Raw genomic sequence first — 20,326 nt, forward strand, 5'->3', positions numbered from 1 at the left:
CCCCTCCCCCTGACTGATGAGGGTGTTCTCCCAGACACCCACACACTCCTGCTTTCCCAGTCTAGCATTTCCTTACACTGGGGCATTGAGCCTTCACAAGACCAAGGGCATCTCCTCTCATTGATGTCTGACAAGGTCATCCCCATCTACATATGTGACTGGGCATATACTCAAAAGATTCTCCAACATAGAACAAAGACACATGCTCCATTATGTTCATAGCAGCCTTATTTATAATATTCAGAACCTGGAAAAAAAAAACCCAGATGTCCTTCTACAGAGGAATGGATACAGAAAATGTGGTTCATTTTCCCAATGGAGTACTACTCAGCTATTAGAAACAATGACTTCATGAAATTCTTAGGCAAATGGATGAAACTAGAAGATATCATTCTGAATGAGGTTACCAAGTCACAAAAGAACACACATCGTATGCACTCACTGATAAGTGAATATTAGCCCAAAGCTCAGAATACCCAAGATAGAATTCATAGCACACATGAAGCTCAAGAAGAAGGAAAACCATAGTGTGGATACTTCGGTATTTCTTAGAAAGGGGAACAAAATACCCATGGGAAGAGATACAGAGAAAGATGTGGAGCAGACACTAAAGGAAAGACATGAGTTGTTTCTTATTGTTTTTAATTTCATTTTTTTTTATTTTTGTAAACATCTGAAAAATGTGTTTAATTCCGCTAACAAATTTTTAACTAATTCATTTTTTACACTCCATATTCCATTCTCTGCCCTGCATCCCCCCCCCCCGAAGGCTTCACATCCCACACCTCCTCCCCACCCCCTGTCTCCACATGGATGCCCTCACTCCCCCACACACACACCAATCCTACCTCTAAACTCCCTGGGGCCTCCAGTTCTTGAAAGCTAGATGCATCATCTTTGAATAAACACAGACCTGGAAGTCCTCTACCATATTGTGTCAGGGTCCTCATATCAGGTGGTGTTTGCCCTCTGTTTGGTGGTTCAGGTTTTGAGAGATCTCAGGGGTCCCGATTAATTGAGACTGCTGGTCTTCCTACAGCATCACTCTTCTCCTTAGCTTCTTTCAGCCTTCCCTAATTCAACAACAGGGTGAGCTGCTTCTGTCCATTGACTGGGTGCAAATATTTGCATCTGACTCAATTGCTTGTTGGGTCTTTCAGAGGGCAGTAATAGCGTGAGGCCTTGGGGCCTCTCCTTGAGCTGGATCCCACTTTGGGCCTGTCACTGGACTTTCTTTTCCTCAGGCTCCTCTCCATTTCCATCCCTATAATTCTTTCAGACAGGAATAATTATGGGTCAGAGATGTAACTGTGGAATGGCAACCCCATTCCTCACTTGATACCCTGTCTTCCTATTGGAGGTGGGGCACATGTTCCACCTTATTCATAGCAGCCTTATTTGTGATAGCCAGAAGCTGGAAGCAACCCAGATGTCCCACAACAGAAGAATGAATACAGAAAATGTGGTTCATTTACACAATGGAATACTACCCAGCTATTAAGAATGAGGACATCCTGAGTTTTGCTGGCAAATGGATGGAACTAGCAAATATCATCCTGAATGAGGTAACTCAGACCCGAAAGGAAGTGCATGGTAAGTATTCACTAATAAGTGGATATTAGCAAAAAAAAAATGTACAGAATACCTAAGACATATCCACAAAACTCAAAAAGGTCAGCAAGCTGAAGTGCCCAAGTGAGGATACCTTAGTACCACTTGGAAGAGAAAAGAAAGCAATCACAAGTGGGGAGAGAGGAAGGGACCTGGGGGGTGAGTGGACAAGGGGTGGGAGAGGGGGGGTAGAACCTGAACTGGTATTGGGAGAGAAACTGAAGCCCTGAGGGCCAGCAAAGAGTTTGTATACAAGCAACGTCCGGAAATAGGAGGTTGGGGGAACCCTCCAGAATGCACCGGACACCTGAGAGGTGCAATCAAAGGGAGGTACTTTAGATGAAATGCCTGACAGTAGGGAGAGGGAACTCATGAATTGTTTCTTAATATCAGTAGAGATGAAAAGTCAAGTGTGGCAGTTTCCAATTTTTCCCCATTTCCACGAACATTTTTAAAAAAAAATAGTCAGGTAATATTCTACAAAAATGACTAGAGTAGAATAAAAAATGATAGTTTCTGGTTAAGTGGTTTCATCGTGGTTATGATATCATATTCATTAAGTAGAATAAAAGTAGAGACAACAAAATATACAAAGTGATACAGAAAAAACAAATCACAAAATGCAAGAAGGTAACACTGCAAAGAATCTCTCATGTAGGAAAAGAAGAAAAGAAGCAAAACTGCAGTAAAATTATCATTTTTTTAACCTGAGTTCTAGAATTTTAGAAATTTAGACCTGATCTCAGCCTACTAATTCGAGTAACCCCCTTCTATATCCATCCATCTCTATCTCTCTGGAACTGTCTCTTGCTAGTTATTTGTACCACGGTGATGAATAGATGATGTACCATAGTGATGTACAGTAGATGATTTTCTTAGGAGACATGATTTCTATGAGATTAAGAGCTTCTTTTTCTGTCAGATAACATTACACAGCAATTTGGAGCATCCTTATTTGCAAAGAAAAGAGATGACACTTCATTAATGTATTGCTGTTATATTAAATGATGTATTGCTTATTAAATCCAGTATAATGTCAACCTGAAAACATGCTCTATATTCCATCTATCTATCTATCTATCTATCTATCTATCTATCTATCTATCTATCTATCTATCCATCTATTTACCTACCTACCTATCTATCATCTATCCTCTATCCATCTGTCATTTATTTATCAATTATCTATTATGTATTATCTGTCTATCACCAATCAATCCAAATGTACAATTTTCTTTAAAATCTAATACTTTTATTTTTATTTTAAGGATGTAAGCTACAATTTTTCTATAATCTATAATAAGCCAATACATTTAAAATTTAAAGTACAAATAAAACATGCATAATTTATTAATAAATAAATTTACATGAGAAAATATCTTGCTTCCACTACATTCGTCACTTCTCACTTACGAGCTTCTCAGTTACAAATTTGTGATTACCCCTCCTGTATATATCCTATTTTGCTGTCAGATCCAGTTTTGTACAGTGTAGAGATAGTTTAACCATCTGTCTATAAACTATTATTTGCTTTTCTGTCCCATATGAAACAACCCTATTTCTTTGACAGTAGCTATAGTGATTTGATTAGATATGGCCCTTCATGTGTTTGAAGGCTTGGCCAATAGAGAGTGCCACTTCTTGTTGGAGTAGATGTGGTCTTTTTGAAGGAACTAAGCCACTGTGGGGCAGGCTTTGAGGTCTCCTATGCTCACGTTATGCCCAATATAGTGCAGTCTCCTGCTGACGGTGGATAAGATGAAGAACTCTTAGTTTCTTCTCCAGGTCCATGTCTACCTGCATGATGCCATGCTGGCCACAGTAACAATAATGGACTAAACCTCTGAAACTGTAAGCAGGCCCAAGTTGGATGTATTCCTTTAGAAGAACATGTCTCTTCACAACCATGAAAACCTAAGACAGGAGTATTCCCTATTTGTCCAATAAAAGGTGAGAGTCAGAAGTACATCTGTCTATACCTGGAGAGCTCCTGTCCTCTGTGCTGGAGATTGCTTCTCTATAAGAGTCTTCATTTAATTTCCATGCTCTGTATGTTTTAAGCAAATATCTATTTCTTTGAAATTCAACAATATTCTCTTTAGTCCATGTCTCTAGTCACAGTATTTTTTTTAATGATGTCTTTAAAAAATTTAAATTGTTCCATTTCTCTGTAACTTTTACAGGAATATCATTTAGCACTTTAATCATGAATTTAACATACGCGAGGTTGTAAAAGGCTCATTGTGGAGTTTGGAACAAGCTTGTGTGATATTTTAGACTTCCTTAAATTTGTTTATAAAATCCCCAATGAGAACTGTTTGCCTTTAGAGACAATGTTAATAGCAACTTTAAATGAGAGCACAAGGTAGAACTCAAATCCAGCATGACTAATTTTCTTATGAAAGGACAATAAGAAATTTTTAAGGAGAACAAGGGACGGAGACAACCACTATCTGATCAGTAGAAAGCCCTGACATACATCCTCATTGCCTGTTCCTTGGTCCTCAGAATCAAATTAAAAAAAATAGATTTTTGGTGATAAAGCTACCCACTCTCTGGTTTTTAGTGATGGCCATTCTAATATGCTACACTGGATATATTGAAACACTTCTAAATTCATATTTAGAATTTTCTATGACTCTATGATTTGCTAATCTTTAGTGTGATTGTCTGTTTTGAATGTAAAGAAATTGTGACTATGATCCTATTAAATGTATAGCAGTTCCTCTTATAAGGTAACACATAGCAACTTTTGGTTCTTGTTGCAGAGCAATTATGGGAATTTCTGCCTGAGGAGCATTTTCTGGGTTGTGTAATGGATGAGCAGTTGCTCTGTTTAGTTAGTGGTGCTAAGGCGTCTTCATCTTTACTGAGTTTATTTTTTCTATTCCATTTATTAGATGGTAAGGGAACTTAGATCTCCATGTAAAATTGTCATTCCTTTCTTCTCTCTATCGCTCTCTCTTTCTAGTCTATTTGTGTCTGTGTGTGTGTGTGTGAGAGAGAGAGAGAGAGGTGGGGGGGGGGGAGGGAGAGAGAGAGGGAGAGAGAGGTTTGGTCTTGTTTGTTGAGGTAAGACCAATGTTGTCTTTTTCTTACTAATATGTTTCCACCTTATGGTAATGATGATGATGGTATTGTATTGTGTTGTTATTATTGTTAGACACTCTCTCACTGATCTTTTTTCTTTTTAAAGGGTGGTTGGTGGCATTAGTCCAGTTCTGAGCTCCCATTGTGATTTGTTCAGAGCTTGGGCTATTGTTGCAACCTGCAGGGCAGCGTTTGTAGCAGTTTTAGGCTTCAGCCACCAAGGTTTGGGTGGCTGGGAGAGTAAGGCTAGACTACCTGGTGATGCCTGTATAAGATAACGATGCCAGTGAGAAATACTTGTAAATCCAGCTGCTACATTTAGGGCTGTGTTTCAGCACAAAGTAGCACCTTGGGCTGGGAAGTAGTCTCAAGTAATTTGGTTCTTTGCCCAATGTTAGGTGCACCATAACCTGTTGCGGGAAATATTATAAAATGAACCTGCCAACTCTCAGCGGGGCCAGGCCACAATCCCAAGGTCCTGCCACCAACAACTCTCTAGAGCTAGCCCCTGTGCCAGATGATCTCACTTGCTAGATCTCTCAGCCCTACAACTCCCCAGTCCTTCCAGGCCACATGCCTCCCACCAGGCCTTCTCTCTGATGGGGCCCCTGAGTTCCTCTCGCTTTCATGCAATGCCCCAAGCACCCCTGGTTAGCCATCTCAACACCTAATTACCCGGCTGATTCAAGACTCTTAATGCTTAATTAGCCAATCAGATTTATGTATCAATAATAACACAATTTACAAGATACCAATGCAATAATTTCAGAACAAAATGATAATGATAAAGCTTTAACCCAATTATTCTAACCTTTTGATAGCAGCATGTCAGCCTCCATTCTGGTTCTTTCTCTCTCTCCCCTGAGACCTCTTTCTCTGTGTTCTAAACTCCTTGCTCTGCTCCCTTCTCCTGTCCAATCACAAGCTTCCCAGAGCCCTAATGTGATTGGATAGGGAAAATCCTGCAACAAAACCCAGTTTACAAATAAATAAGACTCTGACAATGGTTATTTTATTTGGCTTTGACAATTATTGGGGGTGGGGTTAACCTAATCTACTCTTCTAATTTCTGGCCTGTCTACCTACACAGTAGTGTACCTCCCGGCTATTTGCTCTTCGCCTGTCTCCCCTCATGGTGGCTTCCTCTCTTCTCCTTCTCTCTCTCTCTCCTCTCTTCTCTCTCCCTCAACCAGGTCACTCCAAAACCACCTCCCTCTAGTCATTCTGGTAATTGGCTATAGACAATTTCAGTTAACCAACAGTTTTAAATCAAAGAAGAAGGTTTGTACAACCAAAGCTTGTAAATACGAGGAGCCACCCATATACCTAGATGGGTATAGAATTTAGCATGACTTTACTTAGCAACAGACCAAACCTCCTGAGATATAATTTTGAAATTGCTACAATGTATTAATACAGCATCTAAGATGGACTAAAGCAAGTAACCGAAAATATATGCTTCGCATTTTCAATCTTGTATCTACTTTTCTAAGTTGAAAAATATACTCACAATTTTTTAATTACTTTATGGAAATGTGATAGACAGTGCAAACTGTAGTCGATGCTAGCGGAGTCGATGCTAGCCTGTGTTAATTTTCTTTCTACGCAATAGACCCTTAAGCATGGATTCCTCTCCTAAGACAGATCTCACACTACTGCTGAGGCATTAGCAGCTCTTGTTATTTTTTTCTTGTGCTCAACTAGTCTTGCTTATCTTGACATTTGTACTGTACTCTTATTTCCCATAAAAGACAGAGTCGCCATTCTCCTAGGGTCAGATTTCAAATGTATTTTACTATCAGAAGCAGTGCAGAGTATGGCTTCTTGAAATAAAAAAGAAAAGAAAAATGTTAGATAGCTTTTCTAGTGACTCCATTAACATCCAGGTCTCATGAACAGATTCTACTCAAATGTCTTGTATTGTATATGCAGGAAATCCAGGCATGCTTCTAGGATGAAGTTGTTGCTGCCTTGAATTCCCCCAGAGATACATGTACCGGAAGTTTGGTCTCAGCTGGGCAAAGTTGAGGTGATGACTCTTTAAGATGGGTGAGGTTAGTTCCTAGTTCTTATGTCCTGGATTCACTGGCTTCTGATGTTATTGAAGAGTGAGTTATTTCTCATGAAATTAGGTGATTTTAAAGTAAGGCTCATCCTCGAATGGTCTCCTTCTACACACAGATGAGTACCTTTTCAGTTCTCTTTTGAGCTGTCACACTGAGACCCAAAAGGCACATGACCTTGAACTTGCATTTTCAAACACTATACATAAGAGCTGAAGAGATGGCTCAGTGATTAAGAGTGCACACCGCTCTTCGTAGGGTCCTGAGTTCAATACTTAGCATCCACAGCTCACAACTGTCTGATGTTATCTTCTGGTGTGCAGATGTACATGCAGAAATGTACCAATGTACACACACAGACACACACACACACACATATGCATACATGCCTTGTTTAAAAAGTTAAAAAAAATTAAACTATGAATAAAATAAAATTGTCCTTGTAAAGCACCTTGGTTACTTATTAATGTAAATAAATATTCTACTGTATTTGTGTCCTGCTGTGGTCTTTGAATCTTGGAATGCCAGTGGAAATGATCTCGGTGTGACTACCATTCCAGTGAGTAATAAGTTCTCTTTTGTTCTCAATTTTTCTGTCAATGTATATGGATCTGTGTCAACCCAACTTTTAAGTTGTAATTACTCTTTGACCTTTCACTGTTGTTGGCAATTCTGATTACAAGGACTTCATAGTGACATAGATGAGGCTTCTCAGTAAAGACAAAAGATCTTCCTGCAGGCTGAGTAATGGCATTTCAGGAAAGCCCTTAGGATTATGTATTAGAAATATTGAACAAACTGCATAGTCAAATGGGCAATGAATACTTCTCTTCTACTTCATCTGCTAATGAGGGAAATCTTATGGTCTGACCATTTGAAAAAAGTTGTAAAGACTGTCACCTACATGGTGTCCCATGTGTCACATTCACAGTATCTCCTTTAGGCTTAGGTAGAGAGGGAGATAGGGTGAATTAGGCACAGACATAGAGGATAACAAACACAATAGTGTTGTATCATCAAGGTAAATGTTTTACACTACAGGAAAAAAACAGTTATATATTGTGCTAACTACAAAAGACCATTTGAAGCACACCTAGCCAAACCTCCATGAATTACTAAGCATTTGGTCATTCTGGCTACTCAAACCAGGCAAAGCAGTTTAACTGGTAAAAGAGGATTTAAATATCATAAGACTGAGGTAGCTATTATTAAAAGGAAACATCTTATAACTCTCTAATAAAATAAATATTATTCCACTAAAATAAATAACAGGACAAATGGGATTAAATAAAAAAAAAAAACTGAGTAAATATATTTGACCCCAGTACAAACTGTGAAAAAGAAGAAAAGACCCTTGAAAGGCAAAGTGTGGCAAAGCTTGCTTTTTGTGTTCCTCTGCCTTGAAATATGAAGGATACAATGAATCCTTAAATATACTGTACCATGTTAGTATACCATAAAATTTAGAAACTATACCTTTCAATATAAACATAATTTTCTATTATCATCCACTCAACAAACTAAAGCATACATTAATGTCTAAATTTAGAAGACAGTTACCAAAATAATTTGTATTTTGAATTATGTGGCATAGTAAACAAAATTAACTAATTATCTTATAGTTTACTAAATAAGAGACTTAGAATTAAAATTATACATGTGTCTGGAGTGTGGCAGCAAATTTGCAGACTTTGTTGTATATTTGCTCCCTCAATATTTTCTTGACTTTTTATTATCTTTTGTTTTACATTTTCCTACTGATAATTTATTTTATGCTATTTATTATTTTGCCAGGTATATTTTGTAACATTCTTCCACTGTTTCTATTTTACAAAACCACATGTAAAAGTTTAGCCAATACCTAGGACTGGGTACATAAAAATTGTATTCCTCTAAGTTTATAATAAATGCTATTCCTCATAGAGACATGCTTTAAAGAATGATAACTCAGACTGCTATCATGGAATAAGAAATGACAGAGAAGGATATATGGGACTTGTGAGGAGAGGAGACAGTGACCAATCCAGTTTCCACAGGGAAATCACCTGTATCAGTGAATGCATCTATCTCCCAAAAGCTTGCTGGGAGTTCCCAGTTCACATATGAGATTTGTGAAAGGACAAGAGATACGTCTTTCTCTTCTAATTTCCAGAATAATAATAATTAAAAAAAAAACTGTGCACAGCAATGGCTAGTAAACTGCGTTAGCAGGTGCAGCTTAATTAGGAAAGCTGTTGAAGAGGGGAGTTTCTGAAGCCTACTGTGTGTTCTATAAGGACCTTTCCATAAACCACTTAATTCAGTCTCCAAAGCAACTCTACATTCTCTATTAGGAAGTTTCAAAGCACTAGGAAATGGCTCAGCTGAAGACACTGGTAAGACAAGCTTGTTGGCCTGTGTTTCATCTTAGGAATTTACATCAAGATAGAAGGACAGGACAAAAGAAACAAAATGTTCCCTGACCTCCACATGTAGACTGTCACATGCACCAGTGCACTTACATGTGTGCATGCACACACACACACACACACACACACACATTCACACACACACATTCACACACACATACACACAAATAAATGATAATTAAAAGACAAATAAGCTCATGTCACATGGGTACGTAGGTGTGAATTGGGGAATCAAGCTTCAAGAACTAGACTATTTACCAAAATTCAAATATGTTTGAAACATAAATCCAGGATACTTCATTTAATATTGACAGAAAGATACTGTGAGGAAGCAGATTAGAATTTTCATAAAAACTATTCAAACATCAAAAAATTAGTATTTTTCACAGAAAGGCATTATTACTTGATGTTAAAAGCAAGTGTGTAAACAGGTGTTGATAGAAAACAAAGACCTAAGTGAGGAATGCTGAGAATGAAACAGACGTTATTTCAGTATTTTCTATTCTTCGTTTGATTTCTTTTTCAAAAATATAGGATGCTATATAGTAAACCTAACCTCAAACTTCTTAATGTAGCCCAGGATAACATTTAACTTCTGGCTTCTTTACATTTGTTACCAAAATATTGAGATTACAGGAGTGGGTCAAAATGTTGAGATTACAGAAGTGGGTCCACAGCAAGGGTACTTTGGAATCAACCCCAGGGACTCACACATGTTAAATAACCTAGCTATCCCTTTGAATTAGGAATCTTCACCCTCTTCTATCCCTATTATTTCTAGGTTCGGTCTTTTCATAGTGTCCCAAATTTCCTGGATGTTTTGAGTCAGAAACTTTTTACACTTGACATTATCTTTGACTGATGTATCAATTTCTTCTATGGCATCTTATGTGACTGAGCTTCTCTCTTCCATCTCTTGCATTTTGTTGATGATGCTTGCATTCTTTCTAGGTTTTCCCTGTCCAGGATTACCTCCAATTATGTTTTCTTTATTGTCTCTTCCTTCTTAAGGTCTTAAACTGTTTTATTCATTTCCTTCACCTGTTTGATTGCATTTCCTGACTTTCTTTCAGGAACATATTTGTTTCCTCTTTAAGGGCTTCTACCTGTTTGATTTTGTTTTTGTGTATTTCTTTAAAGAAATTATCTATATCCTCTATAAAGACTTCTATCTTTTTCATAAGATGGACTTGAAGGTCACAGTATTGCTATTTACATGTGTTAGGATATCCAGGGCTTGCTGTAGCAGCAAAGCTGAGTTCTGATAATGCCATATTATATTGGCTTCTGTTGATTATGTTTCTGAGCTTGCCTCTCTCAATGTAGTTGTCTCTGGTGTTGGTTGGCATGAGTGTACTGCACTGGAGTAGGCCTCCTGGGAGGAAGGTAGAGCAGTGTGGGTGGAGCACAGTGAGCTGATCGTTAACAGATGTGTGTATCAGGTTAGAGGTGGCCTCTTGGGAGGCAGGCCAAGCTGTGGGATGAAGTATAATCAGCTGCCCCACTGCCACCCTGGTGCAAGTATGAGTCTGAAGAAAGATGCAGCTCATTATAGGCAGGGCAGAGTCTATGGATACTAGGCTTGCTGGGATTCCTGTAGGCAGGTATATTTTGGATGGAGAGGTGGGGGTGTATCACATGTATGTGTTGGGTTAGAGCCTGCCTATTGGGAGGCAGTTACAGCTGTGAGTTGAAGTGCTGGCTGGAAAAAAAAATTAAAACCAAAAACTAAAAACCAAAACCAAAAACCAAAAACTAAAACCCAAAACCCAAAACCCAAAAACCAAAACCAAACCAAAAAACAAAAAAACAAAAACCAAAATCCAAAAACCAAAAACCAAAAACCAAAAACCCAAAACCTTCCTTAACCTAATGAAAGAGATGGCTCTAAATCAACATGACATTTACAGAACACCAAATACATTAGACCAGTAAAGAAAATCCCCCTGCTACATAATAATCAAAACAGTAAATATACAGAACAAAGAAAAATATTAAAAGCTACAGAGGAAAATGGCCTAGTAAAATACAAAGGCAGAACTAGCAGAATTATACCTGACTTTTAAACAGAGAACCTAGAAACCAGAAGATTCTGTACAGACGCAAAATCTAAAAGATCATAGATGTCAGCTCAGAATTCTATAACCAAAGAAAACAAACTTTCAGTCATCCTAAATGGAGAACCCAAGATATACCACTAACAAACCAGTCACAAATACAAAAACAACAGATACAATAAGATTGAAATATTCCCGTGCATTCTTTTTAGATTTCATTTTACTTTTTTATTTTATACATTTTTATTAGATACTTTATTTACATTTCAAATGCTACCCTGTAAGTTCCCTATACACTCCCCCCACCCTGCCCATGCATCTTATTAACATGAATTTTAGCTAGACATTAGCAACAATCAAAACAATAGAAAGCCAACATATTCATGGAAATTGAAAAATTCTGTACTCAATGATAACTTGGACAGGGAGAAATAAAGATGGAAATTAAAGAATGTCTAGAATGTAATGAAAATGATGGCACAACATGCACAAACTTATGGGACTCAATGAAAGTAGTGTTAAGAAGAAAATTCATAGCACTTAGTGTCTTCATAAAGAAATGGGAGAGAATGCATACTAACAACTTAACAGACACCTGAAAGCTCTAGGGAAATAAAAATAATCGAACACACCAAAGAGGAATAGAACACAGGAAATAATCAAACCCAGGACTGAAATCAATCAAATAGAAACAAATAGAACAATACAAAGAATCAACAAAACCAACAGCTTGTTCTTTGTGAAAATCAAGCTAAATAAACCTTCAGCTAAACTAATGAAAAGACACAGAAACAATATCTAATTAACAAAATCTGAAATGAAAATGAAATCAGAACAACAGGAACTGAGGAAATCCTAGAAATCATTAGGCCTTACTTCAAGAGTGTGTACTCCACAAAACAGGAAAATCTAAACTAAATGGATGAATTTCTAGAAAGGTAACACACACCAAAATTAAGTCAAAAGCAGGCAAACTATGCAGTCTCATAACCCCGAAGGAAATAGAAACTGACCTTCTATTTCTTTCCCAAATAAAAGAAGCCCAGGACCTGATAGTTTTGGTGCAGAATTCTACCAGACTTTCAAAGAAGAAGTAATAGCAATGCTCCTTAAGTTATTCCACAGAATAGAAACAGAAAGAGCTGTGCCATTCATTCTTTGAAGTAAAAGTTACCCTGATATGTAAACCACACAAAAACTCAACAAAGAAAGAAAAATTCAGATTAATTTCACTTATGAACATTGATGCAAAATGCTCAATAAAATTCTTGCAAACTGAAACTAAGAACACATTCAGGGATGCAGGGATGGTTCAGTATATGAAAATCTATCAATGTAATCGGCTGTATAAACAAACTGAAAGACAAAAATCACATGATCACCTCATTAGATGCTAAAAAAATCCTTGAAGAACTCCAACACCCCTGCGTGTTAAGTCTTGGAGAGATCAGAGATTCAAGGCACATACCTAAACATAATGAAAGTAATAAACAAAAAGCCAATAGCTAACATCAAATTAAATGGAAAGAGTGTTAAAGCAATTCCATTAAAGTCAGGGACAATACAAAGCTCCCTACTCTCCCCATATTTATGCAATATAATTCTTGAATTTCTAGCTAGAGCAATAATAAAACAGAAGGAGATGAAAGGAATACAAACTAGAAAGGAAGAGGTCACTGAATCACTATTCATGGACAAAATGATGCTATATAAGCAATCCCAAAAATTGTACGGAGAAGAACTACTACAGTTTATAAACAACTTCAGGAAAGTGGCTGGATTCAAAATTAACTCAAAGAAATTAATAGCCTTCCTTTATACAAATGGCAAATTGGCAGAGAAATAAATCAGGGAAACAATACCCTTCAGAATAGCCATAAATAATATAAAATATCAAGGTAGAACAAATGAAAGATTGTTATGACAAGAAATTCAACTCCCTGATGAAAGAAACTGAAGAAGATATTAGAAGATGGAAAGATGTCCCGTGCTCATGGATGGGTAGGATTAATATAATGAAAATTCCCCTTTTACCATAAGCAATCTACAAATTTCATGCAATCCCCACCAAAATCCCCACCAAAATTGTTTTACTGACCTTGAAAGAGTATTCTCAATTTCATATGGATCAAGGACATCCACTTAAAACCAGGTACACTGAAATTAATAGAAAAGAAAGAGCCTTGAGCACATATGTAGAGGGGAAAATTTGCTGAACAAAACACCAATAGCTTATTTTCTAAGATCAAGAATTGACAGATGGGACCTCATAATTGCAAAGCTTCTGTAAGGCAAAGGACACTGTTAATAGGACAAAACAGCAACCAACAGATTGGGAAAAGACCCTTACCAACACTACATCTGATAGAGGGCTAATATCCAATATATACAAAGAACTCAAGAAGTTGGACTCCAGAGAAACAGATAACACTATTTAAATAATGAGGACACTTGATTTTTGACAAAGAAGCTGAAACTATACAATGGAAAAAGAAGGCATCATAAGCAAACGGTGCTACCTGAACTGAAGAATTGATAAAGAAAATATGGTTCATTTACACAATGGAACACTACTCACCTATTAAAAACAAGGACATCATGAATTTTGCAGTTAAATGGATAGAAGTAGGAAATATCACCCTGAGTGAGGTAACCCAGACCCTAAAGGATACTCAGGGTGTGTACTCACAGACAAGTTGCTATTATCCATAAAATACAGAATACCCATGATACACCCCACAGACCCAAAGAACTTCAATAAGAAGGAAGACCCAAGAAAGGATCTTTGAATCAAACATAGAAAGGGAAACCAAATAGTTATAGGTGGAAGAGGGAGGGAGGGAATTGGATAAAAGGGGGTGAAGAGGGAAATTAGGAGGCAGCAACAGGGTTTGGTGGGAGACAAGATAGAGGCCCAATGGGCCATAGTAATGAATGGAAATCTGCAGCTGTCTGGGTGTGTAGGGATATCTCTAGGAATTCCCAGAGACTTGGGATATAGAAGGCTCGAAGGAGTCAATGCTGGTGACCTTACTCGAGATGCAGGATCATGGAACTTATAGAGGCTAGCTCCTGTAGACAGGCAGGGACAACAGTGGAAGGATAAGGACACCAACCCACCTATTGAACTTTCAATCCAAGATTTGTCTTGTCTAAAAAAAAAAAAATGCAGGGACTGAAGGAAAGCCCAACCAATAACTGTCCCAAGTCAAACCCCATCCTATGAACAAACACCGATCTCTGACATTATTAATGGTATTCTGTTATGCTTGCAGACAGGAGACTGTCATAAGTGTCTCCTGAGTGGCTTTACCTAGCATTGGGCAGAAACATAAGCATATACCCACGGGAAAATATTAGGTGGAGGTCAGGGACACTTAAGGAAGAGTTGGGGGATGGATTGAAGGCCCAGACATAGATGAGGGCTCCACAGGAAGAACGGCAGTCAACAAACCTGGATTCCTGGGAGCTCTCAGAATCTGAGCCATTAACCCAAGAAAATAAACTGGCTGGAACAAGACAAGCGCCCCTCCCTACTCATCACACAGGCAGCTCAGTATTCATGGCTGTCCAGTCAGGACTCAGTGGGAGAAGATGTGTCTAATCTGGCAGAGACTTGTTTGTGGCAAGGTGGAAGGAAACACGGGGTTGGGGGGATACTACTTTCTCAGAGGAGATGAGGAGAATGGATGGGAGAAAGAGCTCAGAAAGGAGGGACCAAGAGGAAGAGCAATGTTTAGGATGTAAACAAATAAATAAATACACTTTTTAAAATGACATAACTTTCACACTAGCTACTATTTATTTTTGTTCCTGTTACTTTCTCTCATATCTGCTATCTGCTTCAAAATTTCCCTATAAAGCAATCTTGCTCTGCCTCACTGTTCACACAATGATCAGTATATACCTACAGAGGCAATACTCCCAAAACTTTAATTTGCATTTCTCTGATACATAAACACATAGATATGTTTTACATATTAATGGATACCATGCATATTTACTATATTTCATTTGAATATAGCTATGGTTTCAAACATTTGCCACTACTTATTAAAAGCTTGAGAAATACTTTTGATGGCTTGGAATGTGCACTCTGTATTTCTATCATCTGTAGTCACCCTCCTGTGTGATACACCCTATCATAGCATCTCTTCACCCTACTTCAATTGATGAACCCCTCCTTATGCATTTTTGCACATCACTCTTATTAGCCACTGGTGACTACTACCAAGCTCTCAATTCTAAAAATGTCTGCTTTTAAAGATGCTACATATGTAGCAGAAGATGGCCTAGTCAGTCATCAATGGGAGGAGAGGCCCTAGGTCCTGTGAAGGGTCTATGCCCCAGTATAGAGGAATACCAGGGCCAGGAAGTGGGACTGGGTGGGTTTCTGAACAGCGGGAGGGGAAAGGGATGGAGGTTTTGGGAGGGGAAACCAGGAAAGGGGAAAACATTTGAAATGTAAATAAAGAAATATCTAACTACAAAACATCTAAAATTATATAAAATAAAATACAGACAGATTTTCACCTTTAAAAAATAAAGATGCAACATATAAAAGACACCAAGGAATACATTTTTGTCTGCTTTTGGCTTGTACAGCTCAATATAATGACCTTCATTTAAGAGAATTTTCTCAATACAAGCCATAGCAGCTATTCATCCCTTCCATTCTAGTGTGAAAGAGAACTGTGGACCTCCGAATAGGAACACTTTTCAATAAACAACAATGAAAATTACTGGTTTTCCTTCCCATATTTGGTGTATTTGATTTGTTTGGCTTGTGTATGGAGTGATCTTGAAGGACAAGGTGGGAGATCTAAACCCAAAGGGAAGAAAATATGAAATAATTCATCTCTTAATACTGCAAGCAAGCCCCTGTATACCAAAAAGATTGTGGGCTGCTGTGCCCGGGTCATTGATACTTCAGTGAGAGGATTTGGAAAGCTTTTCCCTGTGTTAGGAGGATCCCCATTTGTACTTGCTAAACCCTGGTGCTTTCCCACATTGAAAAAAAAATACTGCAAGCAAAATGGGGTTGGACACAGGAAATTGGGTGTTTGGTAAGTTCTTTGGCAGCTTTTTTTTTTTTTTTTTTTTTTTTGGTCAAAATCGCATAGATTGCAAAAACTTGGGAGTGATTACAATAATATTTGTACAACTACTCTAGTCCAATCAATTTCACGCTAAAATAATTTCTTGGAAATATCACACCGTTTTCCATCCAACAAGTAAAGCATAGTTGGGATAATTTTGAGATTAACATAAATGAATTCCCGTCTTCTCAAAAAAATGTATAAGTAATTGATGTTGCAAAAAATAAGAAATGTTTGTCATAGGAAGAGGAAAAACTTCCTGTGTTCTGGAATATACAAAATTAAACCAAATAATGAATATACGATTAAAGAAGATACCAATACATTTAGCATGTGTTGTGACATGGAAGACAGTATGAATGAGTGATGTAAGTACAGGCAACATTCTAAGACATCAGTTAAGGAGGTTAAGATGTGTTTTATTGCTAAAGGCACAGTTAGGCCCTGAGAATGGCAGAAAATTATGATAATTTTGATATTGAAGATTCCAGGACTGAAGAAGTGCCCTGCTGGCCACTGAGTAAAGCCAGCATGACACAGGTTCTTTCTGTATTTTTTTTTTTTTAATCAAAATTACCTTTGTCAGCTAAACCCTTAAGAATTGGTATTGTTGTTTCTTTTCTGACAACTTGACACTATATTAGAGGAGAGTGGGCAATAGAGAGAAAGGTCAGTGCTTTGTTAGAGGAATTCCCTGAGAGTAAGGGTGTATGTTATATTAAAATTATAAGATCCTGAGCTTCTATTTTCAAAATAACAAACACTCAGTCTTGGAAACAGTTGAGTCTTTTTTGTTTGTTTGTTTGTTTGTTTGTTTGTTTTTAGTTTTGTTGTGTAGAATTCTGAGTTTGTGCATATATATACATATGTATATATATATGTATGTATATATATGTATGTATGTATGTATGTATGTATGTATGTATGTATGTATGTATATATGTCACCTGGAGTCATAAATTTAAAAATTCATTAAACCGTAAAATCACTAGTCTAATAGTCTATGTACCCACTATAAGTTAAGATAAATTATGTTTAATATGTGTAAAAGATGTGTACATGTGTTTGTGTGAGTGTGTGTGTGTGCACACACATGTGCATAGATTGCTAGTCAGAATATTTTGTGGAGATTTTGAGAAAATATTTTGAAAAAGATTTCAGATTTAGTTTGATGGAACTATTTCCTAAGAATTATTATTCTTGCTGAAATGTTTATTTAGTTCTCAGATTACAATTACTTAATGAAGTAATGCATTATGCTATGACACTTAGTAACTGTAATTAAGCTCATATTCAGAGATAATAGACATTTTCAAAGCTTTACCATGGAACTTTTCATAATTGGACCCTTAAGTGACCTCCTAAACCTTTATAGATAAATTTTAAAAAGTCTTTAAATCTATTAAAAATATAAACAAACACCACCACATGTTTTATTATTTGAATCTAACATCATGAATGTTGTGGATTTTTCCCCATCAGAAGGATTTATTGCATCATTTTTTATTTTTTATTCCCTCCTCGTGTTATTGATTAGCCTCCCAAAATGGCCTTTGAGGCTCCACAGTAATTTATCCCTGACATCCTTGATTTGGAGATAGGTTCGGTGAGGTTCTGAGCCTTTCCAAATACATATTGCAAAGTAAAACCTCAAGAGATTGCAACCGATAATTATTTTTCATTATCACTCCCCTTACATCTTGAGTTTTAGGTGTAATAATCTTTTTTTCGAGATTTCATAGGGAGCCCTTCCCCCACATCAACAAAGCAGCATGCAGAAATCAATATGCCAAGTGTCATCACAGGGACATGCAAAGTCTACTGTTTCTGTTCGCCTTTAATACAAAATGAGTGCATGTATTTATTGTCTGTAAGTGAGTAACATGTGGTATCTTCTATAGGATGATAGGGCATGGAGTTCATATACTGTCCTTCTGTAGATGCCAGAATTTAGCAGATTGTTTTTTAAAAAGTAAACTGATATCATTCTCACATTCTAAATGAATTGATAATTAGTATATACCTATGTCGTTGGCTCAATAATCATGCATTTATTTATAAATATATTTCACAGTAGACAAAATACGCCATGTTAACAAGTCACCTTCGTTCCTTTATTTATTTATTTATTTATTTATTATTTATTTATACTCCAGATTATATTCCTCCACCCTGGTCCACCCTCCAACAGTTCAATATCCCATACTTCCTCCCCACCCACCCTGTCTCCATGAGGATGTCCCCATACCTCACTCCCTACTCAAACAGACCTCTAAATTCCCTGGGCCCTCCAGTCTCATGAGGGTCAGATGCATCTTCTCTGACTGAACCCAGACTCACCAATCTTCTGCTGTATGTGTGTCAGGGGCCTTATATCATCTGGTGTATGCAGCCTGATTGGTGGTTCAGTGTTTGAGAGATTTCAGGGGTCCAGGTTAGTTGAGAATGCTGATCCTCCTACAGGGTCACCCTCCTCCTCAGCTTCTTCCAGCTTTTCACTAATTCAACCTCAAGGGTCAGCTGCTTCTGTCCTTTGGTTGGATGCAAATATCTGCATCTGACTCTTCCAGCTGCTTGTTGGGTCTTTCTGAGTGAGATCATGATAGATCCCTCTTTTTGAGCACTCCATAGCCTCAGTAATAGTGTCAGGCCTTGGGATCTCCCCTTGAGCTAGATCCCACTTTGGGCCTGTCACTGGACATTCTTTTCCACAGGCTCCTCTTCGTTTCCATCCCTGCAGTTCTTTTTTTTTAATTTTTTATTAGGGATTTTCCTCATTTACATTTCCAATGCTATCCTAAAAGTCCCCCATATCCTCTCCCCGACTCCTCTACCCACCCACTCCTACTTCTTGGCCCTGGCGTTCCCCTGTACTGAGGCATATAAAGTTTGCACGACCAATGGGCCTCTCTTTCCATTGATGGCCGGTTAGGCCATCTTCTGATACATATGCAGCTAGAGATACAAGCTCCGGGGGGTACTGGTTAGTTCATATTGTTGTTCCACCTATAGGGTTGCAGATCCCTTTAGCTCCCTGGGTACTTTCTCTGGCTCCTCCATTGGGGGCCCTGTGATCCATCCAATAGCTGACTGTGAACATCCACTTCTGTGTTTGCTAGGCCCGGGCATAGTCTCACAAGAGACAGCAATATCAGGGTCCTTTCAGCAAAATCTTGCTTGTGTATGCAATGGTGTCAGCGTTTGGAGTCTGATTATGGGATGGATCCCCGGATGTGGCAGTCTTTAGATGGTCCATCCTTTTATCTCAGCTCCAAACTTTGTCTATGGGTCAGAGATGTGACTGTGGGATGAAAACTTTCTCCCTCACTTGAGGCCCTTTCTTTTTGCTGGTTTTGAGCTCTATAAGTTCCCTCTCCCAATTGTCAGGCATTTCTTTTTAAAAATTTTTTATTAGATATTTTCTTCATTTACATTTAAAATGCTATCCCAAAAGTCCCTTTTATCCTCCCCCTGCCCTGTTCCCCAACCCACCCACTCCTGCTTCCTGGCTCTGGCATTCCCCTGTACTGGTGTCTCTTGCAAGACCAAGGGCCTCTCCCCCCAATGATGGCCAAATAGGCCATCTTCTGCTACATATGCAGCTAGAGACAAGAGCTTGGGGGGAGTCTGTACTGGTTAGTTCATATTGCTGTTCCTCCTATGGGGTTACAGACCCCTTCAGCTCCTTCGGTACTTTCTCTAGCTCCTCCATTGGGGGCCCTGTGTTTCATCCAATAGATGACTGTGAGCATCCACCTCTGTGGAGGCACTGGAATAGCCTCACAAGAGACAGCTATATCAGGGTCATGTCAGCAAAGGCTTGCTGACATATGCAATAGTGTCTGCGTTTGGTGGCTGATTATGGTATGTATCCTGTTACACAATGGAGCTATTAAAAACAATGAATTTATGAAATTCTTAGATAGGCATTTTATCTAATGTCCCTACCTTTGAGTCCTGAGAGTCTCTCACCTCCCAGGTCCCTGGTGCCTTCTGGA

The 20,326-nt window shown here is 38.1% G+C and overlaps 1 non-coding gene across 1 annotated transcript; it reads left to right on the plus strand.

Moving 5' to 3' along the window:
- Window positions 1-16,108: 16,108 nt before the first annotated feature.
- LOC115029599 (small nucleolar RNA SNORA71) lies at window positions 16,109-16,239 on the plus strand. Its single transcript, XR_003835168.1, has one exon. It is a non-coding gene; the product is annotated as a small nucleolar RNA SNORA71 (small nucleolar RNA).
- The last annotated feature ends 4,087 nt before the right edge of the window (window positions 16,240-20,326 follow it).

This window comes from Mus caroli, unplaced genomic scaffold, assembly GCF_978045245.1.
Source record: "Mus caroli unplaced genomic scaffold, Mus_caroli_1 scaffold_17, whole genome shotgun sequence".
Classification (NCBI taxonomy): domain Eukaryota; kingdom Metazoa; phylum Chordata; class Mammalia; order Rodentia; family Muridae; genus Mus; species Mus caroli.